Raw genomic sequence first — 11680 nt, forward strand, 5'->3', positions numbered from 1 at the left:
CATCTCCCCTGTCACCAAATCCGCAGGGGTAAAACCGCGATGGAAAACCGCACAAAAACCACATGAAAACCGCATGAAAAATGGAAGAAATCCACAGGAAAAATGCAGGTCATTTGACCTGCGGATTTCTTCCATTCTGTGCGGAAAAATCCGCAGGGCCAAAAAGTATGTCTGCACTCAGCCTGAGCTTGCAAAAAAGAAGACTGAGAGGAGACTTAATGGCCGTCTACAAATATCTGAAGGGCTGTCACATTGTAGAAGGATCAACTTTATTCTCATTTGCACAAGGAAAGACGAGAAGTAATGGAATGAAACTGAAAGGGAGGAGACTAATTAGATATGAGAAAAAACTTTTTGACGGAGTGATCAATGAGTGGAACAGGCTGCCACGAGAGGTGGTGAGTTCTTCAATGGAAGTCTTCAAACAGAGGCTGGACAGACATCTGCTGGGATGATTAAGCAAATCCTGCATTGAGCGGAGGTTGGTCACAATGACCCTGGAGGTCCCTTCTAAGGCTGGAGTCACATTAGAGAGGAATACGGACGAATGCTATGCAACAAAATCGCGTAGCACTCACCACTGTTAATCTATGGGGCAGCTCCCATCATCCGTTATTTTCTCAGCCATATGCGTGCCAGTGAAATCACAGCATGCTGCGATTTGCACCGTATGTCGTCCGAGACTCGCAAATGCAAGTCTATGGGTGCGAGAAAGAATGGATACCACACGGACCATCAATGTGACTTGCGAGAAATACACATCGGTGTCCTTTGAAAAGCCGGCAATTCATATGCATCTATCCAGTAAAATCACACTGACATGTTATAATAGAAAAGATAGACTACATGTATACACATAGAATACGCGTATATGTACAGTATATGTCAGTGACGCGCATATCTACTATATAATCGTCTAATTCTGTCTGTAACGGAAATCCCCCGTCGCTGATTGGTCGCGGCTGGCCGGGCACAACCAGTCAGCGACAGGCGCAGTCCGGCCGCAAATTGGCGCGGAATTCGAACGACGCACGCCACCCCTACCGTCGGGAGATCTGCGGCTCTAGCCGCTGATCTCCCGACGGTTGCCGCAGGTCATCTGCCACATGGAGGTCAGCGGCGACGCAGCTGGGAGATGACTGGCGCTAGCCTGATTGGTCGCGGCCGGGCGTGACCAATCAGCGACAGGTGCAGTCTGCCCGCGAATTGCCTCGGGATTTGAACCACGCTTTTCTGATTGGTCACGCCCGGCGACCAATCAGCAATATTGGCGCGGAATTTAACCCTCACAGCGCAGCGTAGTTCTCATCTTTACTGAACAAGTTCTGTCTTAAATCTTCATAAATAAACTACATACATATTCTAGAATACCCAATGCATTAGAATCGGGCCACTATCTAGTATATTTATATATCTTCATATTTCATAGAGAGATACATAGTAGAATAGCCATTAATTCATTTGTCGGCTTCTGAAAAATCAATGCAGAACCCGACAGGAGACATGGATTACATACAGTATACCATTGCAGAACAGTTAGACTTATATATGTCAGTGACTAATACTGTTAGTAGTATATGTGTGTAAAATTTTGGACCTGTAGTTATTTAATAAAAGAATATATTCCCGGGAAAAACTGGCGTGGGCTGCCGCGCAATTTTCTCCGCCAGAGAGGGCAAGCCAGTGACTGAGGGCAGATATTAATAGCCGAGAAAGGCACCATTGTTATTGCCCCCCGGCTAAAAACATCTGCCCCCAGCCACCCCAGAAAAGGCGCATCTGTAAGATGCGCCAATTCCGGCAATTAGCCTCTCTCTTCCCACTGCCCTGTAGCGGTGGCATATGGGGTAATAAGGGGTTAATGTCACCTTTGTATTGTAAGGTGACATTAAGCCTGGCTTAGTAATAGAGAGGTATCGATAACACACCTATCCATTACTAATCCTGAAGTTTGCAAAGGGTTAAATAAACACACACACAGGCCGAATAAAGTATTTTAATGAAATAAAAGAACTCAGTTTTGCCATCTTTATTCTTCTGCTAAATCCAAACGAAACCCTCGATCTCCTGTAAAAAATCACAAATAAAAAACCAACAATATACCACAACTGTCCGGCGTACACGCAAGTCCCACAGCGTAAATCCATATCTGGGGTTAAATAGTTTACAATCGGGAGCGGTGCTAATGCTCCGCCTCAGCTGTAAACCACGGAGGAATGAATGAGAAGCTGCCGGCTTCAGCATCAGTGACGTCAGCACAGCCTCCCAGCCAGTCTTAATGTCACCTTACAATACAAAGGTGACATTAACCCCTTATTACCCCATATGCCACCTCTACAGGGCAATGGGAAGAGAGAGGCTAAGTGCTGGAATTGGCGCATCTTTTTCTGGGGTGGTTGGGGGCAGATGTTTTTAGCCAGGGAGGGGGGGAGCAATAACCATGGCCCCTTTCTCGGCTATTAATATCTGCCCTCAGTCACTGGCTTGCCCTCTCTGGCTCAGATACTTGCGCGAGTGCCCACGCATTTTTTTCCCGTGCATACATTCTTTTATTAAATACCTACAGCTCCCAAATTTTACACACATATACTACTAACACTACCAGTCACTGACATATAGAACTATTCTGCAATGGTTTACTGTATGTAAACCATGTCTCCTATCCTTTCGGCTTTTTCAATGATTTTACAGAAGCCAACAAATGAATTATCGGCTATTCTGCTATCTAGCTCTGTATGAAATATAAAGACATATATGTTTGGACGAATATTTGAGGCCATGGATCAGTTAAATGTCCATTTTGCAAGGCTACGATAAAATCTCGCTATACAGATGCCATATGGATACTTAGATGCGAGGAAATTGCATCCTCGCATTGCAAATGGATTACATACGGATCACTGTTCAGGGAACATTTGTGCGAATCTCGGCCGTCAAAATCGGAACGATTTTGTATACGTTAAGTGTGACTCCAGCCTAACTCTAACATTCTGTGATTCTATACAGAAACTTGATGGAGTAGATGATGATGGTGATGGCTTCTCAGATCTCGGCTTTCACTGGTGTTGGTTTTGGAAATCCAGGTCTGGATCACATATATTTTAGAGAAGATTAGCAGGAATGTGTGCAGTTTGATCTGTCTAATCATAATTCTCCTGAATTCCTCTAGGATGTTCATCTTACAACACTGTGTTCAACCATATTGCCTTCTGTCCTTCCATGTGCAGGTAAGTGAACTCCAGGCTTTGCTCATTTCACCTCGGTCCACTGCCCTTTGTTGTGCTCCTCACCGAGATTTGCAGGTTGCCTGGTGTGGCTCAGTGACATCATCTCCCTTATACCATTTAAGGTCCCCTAAGACAAACACTTGCATCCTAGTATAAATACTTTATTTCTTTATCGCCTTATTGGGGGACACAGATTACCATGGGTGTATGCTGCTGGTGCTAGGAGGCTGACACTATGCAAAACAAGAAAATTATCTCCTCCCCGGCAGTATACACCCACCGACAGGCACCAAGTACCTCAGTTTGTGCTTAGTGTCTGTAGGAGGCGGACCGGGATCTCCCCAGATCCGCATGTAACAAATTCTTTTTCCTTTCAGGTTTTAGTTGTGTGTATTAATTTTTTTCAATTTATTTTTCAGATTCAGCATCAGGAAACAGGATGTGAGTTCATCCTGCTTTTCCATATCAGGCGGCTGAGCGAGCAATGTGGTATTGCCCACATCGTAACTCTCAGGACCGCAGGCAGGACCTTCCCCTATCACCCTCGGGTGCTATGGGCTATTGACGGATGGCCGGTCCTAGCCGATTCCCCTCCTCATCCCTCTCCTGGGACAGGGCTGAGAGGAAAACGGCGGTCGCCAGCGGTGACGTTTCCCCTGCCAGCATGAGTTTGGCGCCGTCTTCTGCACCATACGGACATGGTGCGGGTACAGAGGATCGCTTCTCCCAGCAGCTTGCTCTATCTTGGGCCCCTGTGGTCATCCTCTTCAGGGACGTCAGGTAAGCTGATCTGTCCCCTCCAGCCCCGTTCTCAAAAATGGACCCATGTTGACCCATTCAGCCCCATCACAGGCAGTACAGCGCCCCCTGTTTGAAATACCCGCCCTGCAGTCTCTCCACATTAATGTTATCAGGATCGGTGCCTCTCAGGGCCGATTTGAATTTCCCGCCCCTTTTTTCACCGGGTGCTCTGTCAGACGCGCGCCTCTTCTGCTATCACCGGGGGGTCCAGCGGTGGTTTCCGGCCGAGGGCAGCAACCTACCCGGTACCTTCACTGTCCCTGCGGCTTCACTGGCTCCAGGCGCGCCGTCGCATGTTAGTGCAGAGGCAAACGCTTTCACTTTCAGTTTGAAAGCTTCCTCTTCCCTCTCTGCGCACGCTTTCTTCGCTCGCTTTTTAACCCATCACAGGCTGCTTTCACTTCAGCGCTGTCAGTCTGACCTTAACCGCGCCTCCCCTCGGTCCTCTTCCAATCACGTGGCTCGGCGGTTAAGCCCCGCCCACCGCTAGCGTTTCCTGTCATTTCTGGATATCATCTTCTCTCCCTTCACCGGATCTCTTCCTGGGGGACACAACGGTGTTTTGCTCCGCATCTGAACCTTGGTAGGCTCGGCGCTTCTACAGTCTGACGCTATAATTAGCTCTCCACGGCAGTTCCCTATCAGATAGCGCTACTACCGCATAGACATATGCCCAATCCTGCAGGGGCTCTCTGTTCTTGACCCACCGCTATTCACTATGCCTGCATGCGCTGTAAAAAGAAGTGGGCATCAGGTCAGTCGTCTCCTTTTTGCCCGTCCTGCAGCCCTTCCACCATGTCTGCCCCTCAGGAGCACTCCGAGCCCCGGAATGAGAGCACCCCACCCCCTGAGTGGGCCGTTGCAATGTCTCAGTCGGTCTCTGATCTGACTAAAGTTTCTCAGTCTCTGGTCCAGGTCTTAGAACGGTTACCCCAGCTATCTACAGCCACCTGTGCGCCGACCGCCCCTCACGGTGAGTCGCCTGCACCTGACCACGACCTTCAGATGGGCAGGCTGGGTAGGGGCTCTAGGAAGCGGGCTCTGTCTGGCTCTTCTTCCAGCTCGCAAGGTCCTTCCGCTTCTCTCATGCTACGCTCCTCGTCTCCCTCATCAGCAGACGACCCTAGGTCAGACGAGGATTCCCAATCTGGATCTGACTCAGAGGCGGACAACATAGCTAGAACTCGGGACATGGTGGATAGTCTCTTATCGGCTATATTCCAAACTCTCAAGATAAAGGAGGATAAGGCACCCCCTCAGGAATGCTCTGTTTCTTTTAAGAGAGCGAGGCCTCCCTCTCGAACCTTTCCTAATCACAAGGAGTTCGACACTTCCTTAGCCAATCACTGGCAACATCCTGAGAAACGTTTTTCAGGCCGCAAGTACTTAGATGTGCTATATCCCTTCGATGCAGATCTAGTCACAAAATGGACCAAAGCTCCCGAGGTAGATCCACCAGTTTCCCGTCTGTCTTCTAAGACGGTTCTGTCCCTTCCGGACGGAGCTTCGCTTAAAGATCCGAAAGACAGGCAAATAGAATGGTTGGCTAAGTCAATTTTTGAGGCATCCGGCGCCTCCCTCTGTCCTATTTTCGCCTCCGCTTGGGTGGCGAAAGTCATTTCAGCTTGGGCAAAAATTCTTCGCAAGGGCATTTCGACGGCAGCACCTCAAGACGAGCTGGCAGATTTAGCAGACCAGATTAATCATGCGGGTAAATACCTTTTGGCCGCCTCCTTGGACACGGCTGGGTGCGTAGCAAGAGCTAACAGCAACATAGTAGCCATACGTAGCATCCTTTGGTTGAAGTCGTGGAGTGCGGACACCACCTCAAAAAACTCGCTCACCAACCTGGCGTTTCACGGCTCTAGGCTCTTTGGCGCCAAGCTGGATCAGATAATCTCGGATGCCACTGGTGGTAAGAGTACTTCCCTTCCTCAGTCCCGGCCTAGAAGGTTTTTTAACAGGAAAGCTTCTCGGCCGTTCAGGTCCTTTCGCCCTTTCTCTCCCGCAGAAGGTTCATCCCAGCAGGACCGGCCCTCCGCTTCCAGAGACAGGAGAAAACCATCTTATAAACCCGCCCCCCGCTGGAGATCAAGAGGTCAGCCCTCCTTCAAGATGGAGTCTCTGCGCTCGGTAATAGCCTCGATGGAACCCGGAGAGTTCCTCTGCTCTGTGGACATACAGGATGCCTACCTCCACATCCCTATTTGTTTGCAACATCAGAGATTTCTCCGCTTTGTGATTCAGGACAATCACTACCAGTTCACGGCCCTTCCCTTCGGCCTAGCCTCCGCTCCCCGTGTCTTTACGAAGGTGATGGCAACAGTCATGGCCATCCTTCGATCCAGGGGGATTCTCATCATCCCTTACCTGGACGTACTCCTGATCAAGGGCTCGTCCCGCCAAGACTGTCTTCAAAGTCTTCAGATAACCCTGGATGCTCTCGGACGCCTCGGATGGATAGTCAACAAGGAGAAGTCCATCCTGCACCCTACCCAGCGTCTGACCTTTTTGGGTATGGAATTCGACACGAATCTAGCCCGGGTGTTTCTACCGAGGGACAAGTTTTCAACCCTTTGCAAGGGAATCCGATCCCTAAAACGCTCGAGGATCATGTCCCTTCTTTCCTGCATGAGGGTCCTGGGGAAGATGATAGCTTCCATGGAAGCAGTGCCTTTCGCACAATTTCACTCTCGCCCTCTCCAGCTGTTCCTCCTTTCAGTCTGGGACAAGACTTCGTTTTCTCTGGACCGCCCCATCCTCCTTCTGCTCAGAGTCAGACAATCGCTGACTTGGTGGACTTGGCCGGCGCCAGTTCTCCAGGGAAGGTCCTTTCTTCCGCCTCAGTGGCAAGTCATCACCACCGATGCCAGTCTCCTGGGATCGGGGGCGGTTTACCATCGGAAAACAGCCCAAGGGCACTGGAGCGCCCAGGAGGCTCTTCTTCCCATCAACCTTCTGGCGATCAGAGCAATCTTCCTTGCTCTCCTTCATAGGCAGCCTCTCCTCGTTGGCAAACCAGTCTGCATTCAGTCAGACAACGCCACGGCAGTGGCGTACATAAACCACCAGGGCGGTACTCACAGCAGGCAGGTAATGTCAGAAGTGGCGAAGATACTGCGTTGGGCAGAGCGTCACGTTCCGGCGATCTCCGCCATTCACATTCCAGGGGTGGAGAATTGGGCAGCCGACTTCTTAAGTCGCCAGGGTCTAGCGTCAGGCGAATGGTCCCTTGATCCCACAGTCTTCAATCAGATATGCCAGCGTTGGGGCACCCCAGACGTCGATCTCATGGCATCTCGGATGAACAACAAAGTTCCTCACTTTGTATCCAGGTCCAGGGATCCTCTAGCCGTTGGTTGCGACGCCCTGGTAATTCCGTGGTCCCAGTTCCAACTGCCTTACCTGTTTCCTCCCCTTGCCCTAATCCCAAGGGTGGTCAAAAAGATAAAATCAGAGGGCATCCCAGTCATTCTGATGACTCCAGACTGGCCAAGACGTCCTTGGTACGCGGAGTTGGTGAACATGCTCGCGGACGTCCCCTGGAGGCTTCCAGACCGTCCAGATCTTCTCTCACAAGGCCCCCTTTACCACCAGAATTCTCAGTCTCTTAGTTTAACGGCATGGCCGTTGAGGCCGCAATTCTGAGAGAATCGGGGTTTTCCAGCCGGGTCATTCAAACCATGATCGGAGCTAGGAAGCCAGCCTCCTTCCGCATTTACCATAGCTACGGGAAGGCATTTTTCCGTTGGTGCGATGATAACGATGTTTTTCCATTGTCGTTCTCCATTCCATCCATACTTGGCTTCCTCCAGTCCAGTTTGGATGCGGGCCTGTCTCTCAGTACCCTCAAAGGCCAGGTGTCTGCCCTGGCAATTCTCTTCCAGAAGGATCTAGCTTCCTTACCGCAGGTGAAGACTTTTCTCCAAGGAGTCGCCCATGTGGCTCCTCCTCATCATTCTCCGATAGATCTGTGGGATCTCAATCTCGTTCTTGGCGCTCTCCAAAAGGCGCCGTTCGAACCAATCCAGGACATTCCTCTGTCCCTTCTCTCATGGAAGGTGGCTTTTCTAGTCGCCATTACATCCATCAGGAGAGTTTCTGAGCTGGCGGCTTTATCCTGTCGTTCCCTGTACCTAATCTTCCACCAAGATAAGGTCGTTCTCAGGCCAGTTCCTTCCTTCCTTCCAAAGGTGGTATCCCCCTTTCACATTAACGAAGATATCGTCCTTCCATCGTTTTGTCCTGCGCCTGCTCATCCTCTGGAAAAGTCGCTCCACAAACTGGATGTAGTGAGAGCCTTGCGAGTTTATCTTGCCAGGACCACTTCTTTTCGCCAATCCGACTCCCTGCTTGTCATCTCTTAAGGTCGCCGGAAAGGGCTTCCGGCATCCAAATCCACAATTGCTCGCTGGATTCGTTCTACCATCCTGGAAGCCTACCGACTTCAGGAAAAACAGCCCCCTCCGGGATTGAGAGCCCTCTCCACCCGGGCTGTAGGGGCTTCTTGGGCTGTGCGACACCAGGCTTCGGCCTTACAACTTTGCAGAGCCGCGACCTGGTCGTCTTTGCACACCTTTGCGAGATTCTACAGGGTTCATACCCAGGCCTCGTCTGATGCAGCTCTTGGTAGGAAGGTTCTGCAGGCGGCGGTCGCACATTGGCCGACCTAAGTCCCTCCTTCTTTCGTTCCTTTCTGGCTGTTCCCACCCTCGGGACTGCTTTGGAACGTCCCATGGTAATCTGTGTCCCCCAATAAGGCGATAAAGAAAGAGGGATTTTGGGTTCTTACCGTAAAATCTCTTTCTTGGAGCCTTAATTGGGGGATACAGCACCCTCCCTGTTTAAGTTGTACCGTGTTGGGTCTTCGAGTCCCTTGTTGGGTTGGTACATATGTTCATAGTTTTTGGTTGCTTCTCCTACTTCTTTCTCACCAACTGAGGTACTTGGTGCCTGTCGGTGGGTGTATACTGCCGGGGAGGAGCTAATTTTCTTGTTTTGCATAGTGTCAGCCTCCTAGCAGCAGCAGCATACACCCATGGTAATCTGTGTCCCCCAATGAAGGCTCGAAGAAAGAGATTTTATGGTAAGAACCCAAAATCCCTCTTTTCCAGTGTTTGGTGTGCTCCAGCTTTTATCCTTCATGCCTACAGCTCAGCAGGTTAACCCTTGTTTTGCCATCCCTGCACTGACCCTTGCTTCATTCCACTGCATATGTACTTCTGGTACTGAGTCTCCTGTATGTGCCCTGGGACTCGTGTGCTCACCCAGACCTGGGAATTGGAGGAACCACCTCACTAAGTGAGCCTAAAGAAGGTGAAGAAGCAGTCACTAATTTCTGTTTGACCATGTTCAGTAGGTGAAGGAGCAGCTGCTTCCTACTGTCTGTCCATGTCCAGTAGGTGAAGGAGCAGCTGCTTCCTTCTGTCTGTCCATGTTTAGGTAGGTGAAGGAGCAGCTGCTTTGCTTTCTGTCTGTCCATATCCAGTAGGTGTAGGAGCAGCCGCTTCCTTCTGTCTGTCCATGTCCAGTAGGTGAAGGAAGGCTGCTTCCTTCTGTCTGTCCATATCCAGTAGGTGAAGGAGCAGCCAGTTTCTCCTGTCTGTCCATGTCTAGGTAGGTAAAGGAGCAGCTGATTCCTTCTGTCTGTCCATGTCCAGTAGGTGAAGGAGCAGCCGCTTCCTTCTTTCTGTTCATATCTAAGTAGGTGAAGGAGCAGCCGCTTCCTTCTGTCTGTCCATGTCCAGTAGGTGGAGGAGCAGTTGCTTCCTTCTGTCTGTCTATGTCCAGTAGGTGAAGGAGTAGCCTCTTTCTCCTGCCTGTCCATGTCCAGTAGATAGAGGAGCAGTTGCTTCCTTCTGTCTGTCCATGTCTAGGTAGGTGAAGGAGCAGCTGCTTCTTTCTGTCAGTCCATGTCCAGTAGGTGAAGGAGCAGCCGCTTCATTCTGTTTGTCCATGTCTAGGTAGGTGAAGGAGCAGCCGCTTCCTTCTGTCTGTCTATGTCCAGTAGGTGGAGGAGCAGTTGCTTCCTTCTGTCTGTCTATGTCCAGTAGGTGAAGGAGGAGCTGCTTCCTTCTGTCTGTCCATGTCTAGGTAGGTGAAGGAGCAGCTGCTTCCTTCTGTCTGTCCATATCCAGTAGGTGAAGGAACATCTGCTTTGTTTTCTGTCTGTCCATGTCCAGTAGGTGGAGGAGCAGTTGCTTTCTTCTGTCTGTCCATATCCAATAGGTAAAGGAGCAGCTGCTTCCTTCTGTCTCTCCTTATCCAGTAGGTGGAGGAGCAGCTGCTTTGCTTTCTGTCTGTCCATATCCAGTAGGTGAAGGAGCAGCTGCTTCCTTCTGTCTGTCCATATCCAATAGGCGAAGGAGCAGCCACTTTCTTCTGTCTGTCCATGTCCAGGTAGGTGAAGAAGAAGCAGCCTCTTCCTTCTGTCTGTAAGGAGGACCCTGCTTCTTTCTGTGTGTACATGTCCAGGAAAGCGAAGGAGCAGCTGCTTCCTTCTGTCAGTCCATGTCCAGTAGGTGATGGAGCAGCCGCTTCCTTCTGTTTGTCCATGTCTAGGTAGGTGAAGGAGCAGCCGCTTCCTTCTGTCTGTCCATGTTCAGTAGGTGGAGGAGCAGTTGCTTCCTTCTGTCTATCTATGTCCAGTAGGTGAAGGAGCAGCTGCTTCCTTCTGTCTGTCCATGTCCAGTAGGTGAAGGAGCAGCTGCTTCCTTCTGTCTGTCTGTGTCCCGTAGGTGGAGGAGCAGCTGCTTCCTTCTGTCTGTCTGTGTCCCGTAGGTGGAGGAGCAGCTGCTTCCTTCTGTCTGTCCATTTCTAGGTAGGTGAAGGAGCAGCTGCTTCCTTCTGTCTGTCCATATCCAGTAGGTGAAGGAGCAGCTGCTTCCTTCTGTCAGTCCATGTCCTGTAGGTGATGGAGCAGCCGCTTCCTTCTGTTTGTCCATGTCTAGGTAGGTGAAGGAGCAGCCGCTTCCTTCTGTCTGTCCATGTTCAGTAGGTGGAGGAGCTGCTTCCTTCTGTCTGTCCATGTCCAGTAGGTGAAGGAGCAGCTGCTTCCTTCTGTCTGTCCATGTCCAGTAGGTGAAGGAGCAGCTGCTTCCTTCTGTCTGTCTGTGTCCCGTAGGTGGAGGAGCAGCTGCTTCCTTCTGTCTGTCTGTGTCCCGTAGGTGGAGGAGCAGCTGCTTCCTTCTGTCTGTCCATTTCTAGGTAGGTGAAGGAGCAGCTGCTTCCTTCTGTCTGTCCATATCCAGTAGGTGAAGGAGCAACCTTTTCCTTCTGTCTGTCCATATCCAGTAGGCGAAGGAGCAGCCACTTTCTTCTGTCTGTCTGTCCATGTCCAGGTAGGTGAAGAAGGAGCAGCCTCTTCCTTCTTTCTGTAAGGAGGAGCCTGCTTCTTTCTGTCTGTACATGTCCAGGAAAGTGAAGGAGCAGCTGCTTCCTTCTGTCTGTCCTTCTTTCTATCCATATCCAGTAAGAGAAGGGCTGAAGTAACAGAGGCTTTGGATCTACCATAGTCCTACTGCCCCGATTTGCATACTAATTCAAATGCTGATTTCTCAGTAATGGAGGACTGGACTGACCATGTAATGGTGTTGCTAGACTTGTCTTTGGAAGAATGACATGCACATATGCAGTATATAGTTTGGGGGGTG

The 11680-nt window shown here is 50.4% G+C and overlaps 1 protein-coding gene across 1 annotated transcript in view; it reads left to right on the forward strand.

Moving 5' to 3' along the window:
• The window catches only part of LOC141096002 (polycystin-1-like protein 2), a 117335-nt gene that overhangs the window by 1114 nt on the left and 104541 nt on the right, over positions 1-11680 (forward strand). The window contains exons 2-3 of the mRNA XM_073582337.1: positions 3007-3083; positions 3170-3227. The gene's annotated coding sequence lies outside the window, so the exon portion shown is untranslated. The remainder of the gene's footprint in view (positions 1-3006; positions 3084-3169; positions 3228-11680) is intronic.

This window comes from Dendrobates tinctorius, unplaced genomic scaffold (genome assembly GCF_039654945.1).
Source record: "Dendrobates tinctorius isolate UK_male_01 unplaced genomic scaffold, ASM3965494v1 ptg000009l, whole genome shotgun sequence".
In the NCBI taxonomy this organism is placed as follows: Eukaryota; Metazoa; Chordata; class Amphibia; order Anura; family Dendrobatidae; genus Dendrobates; species Dendrobates tinctorius.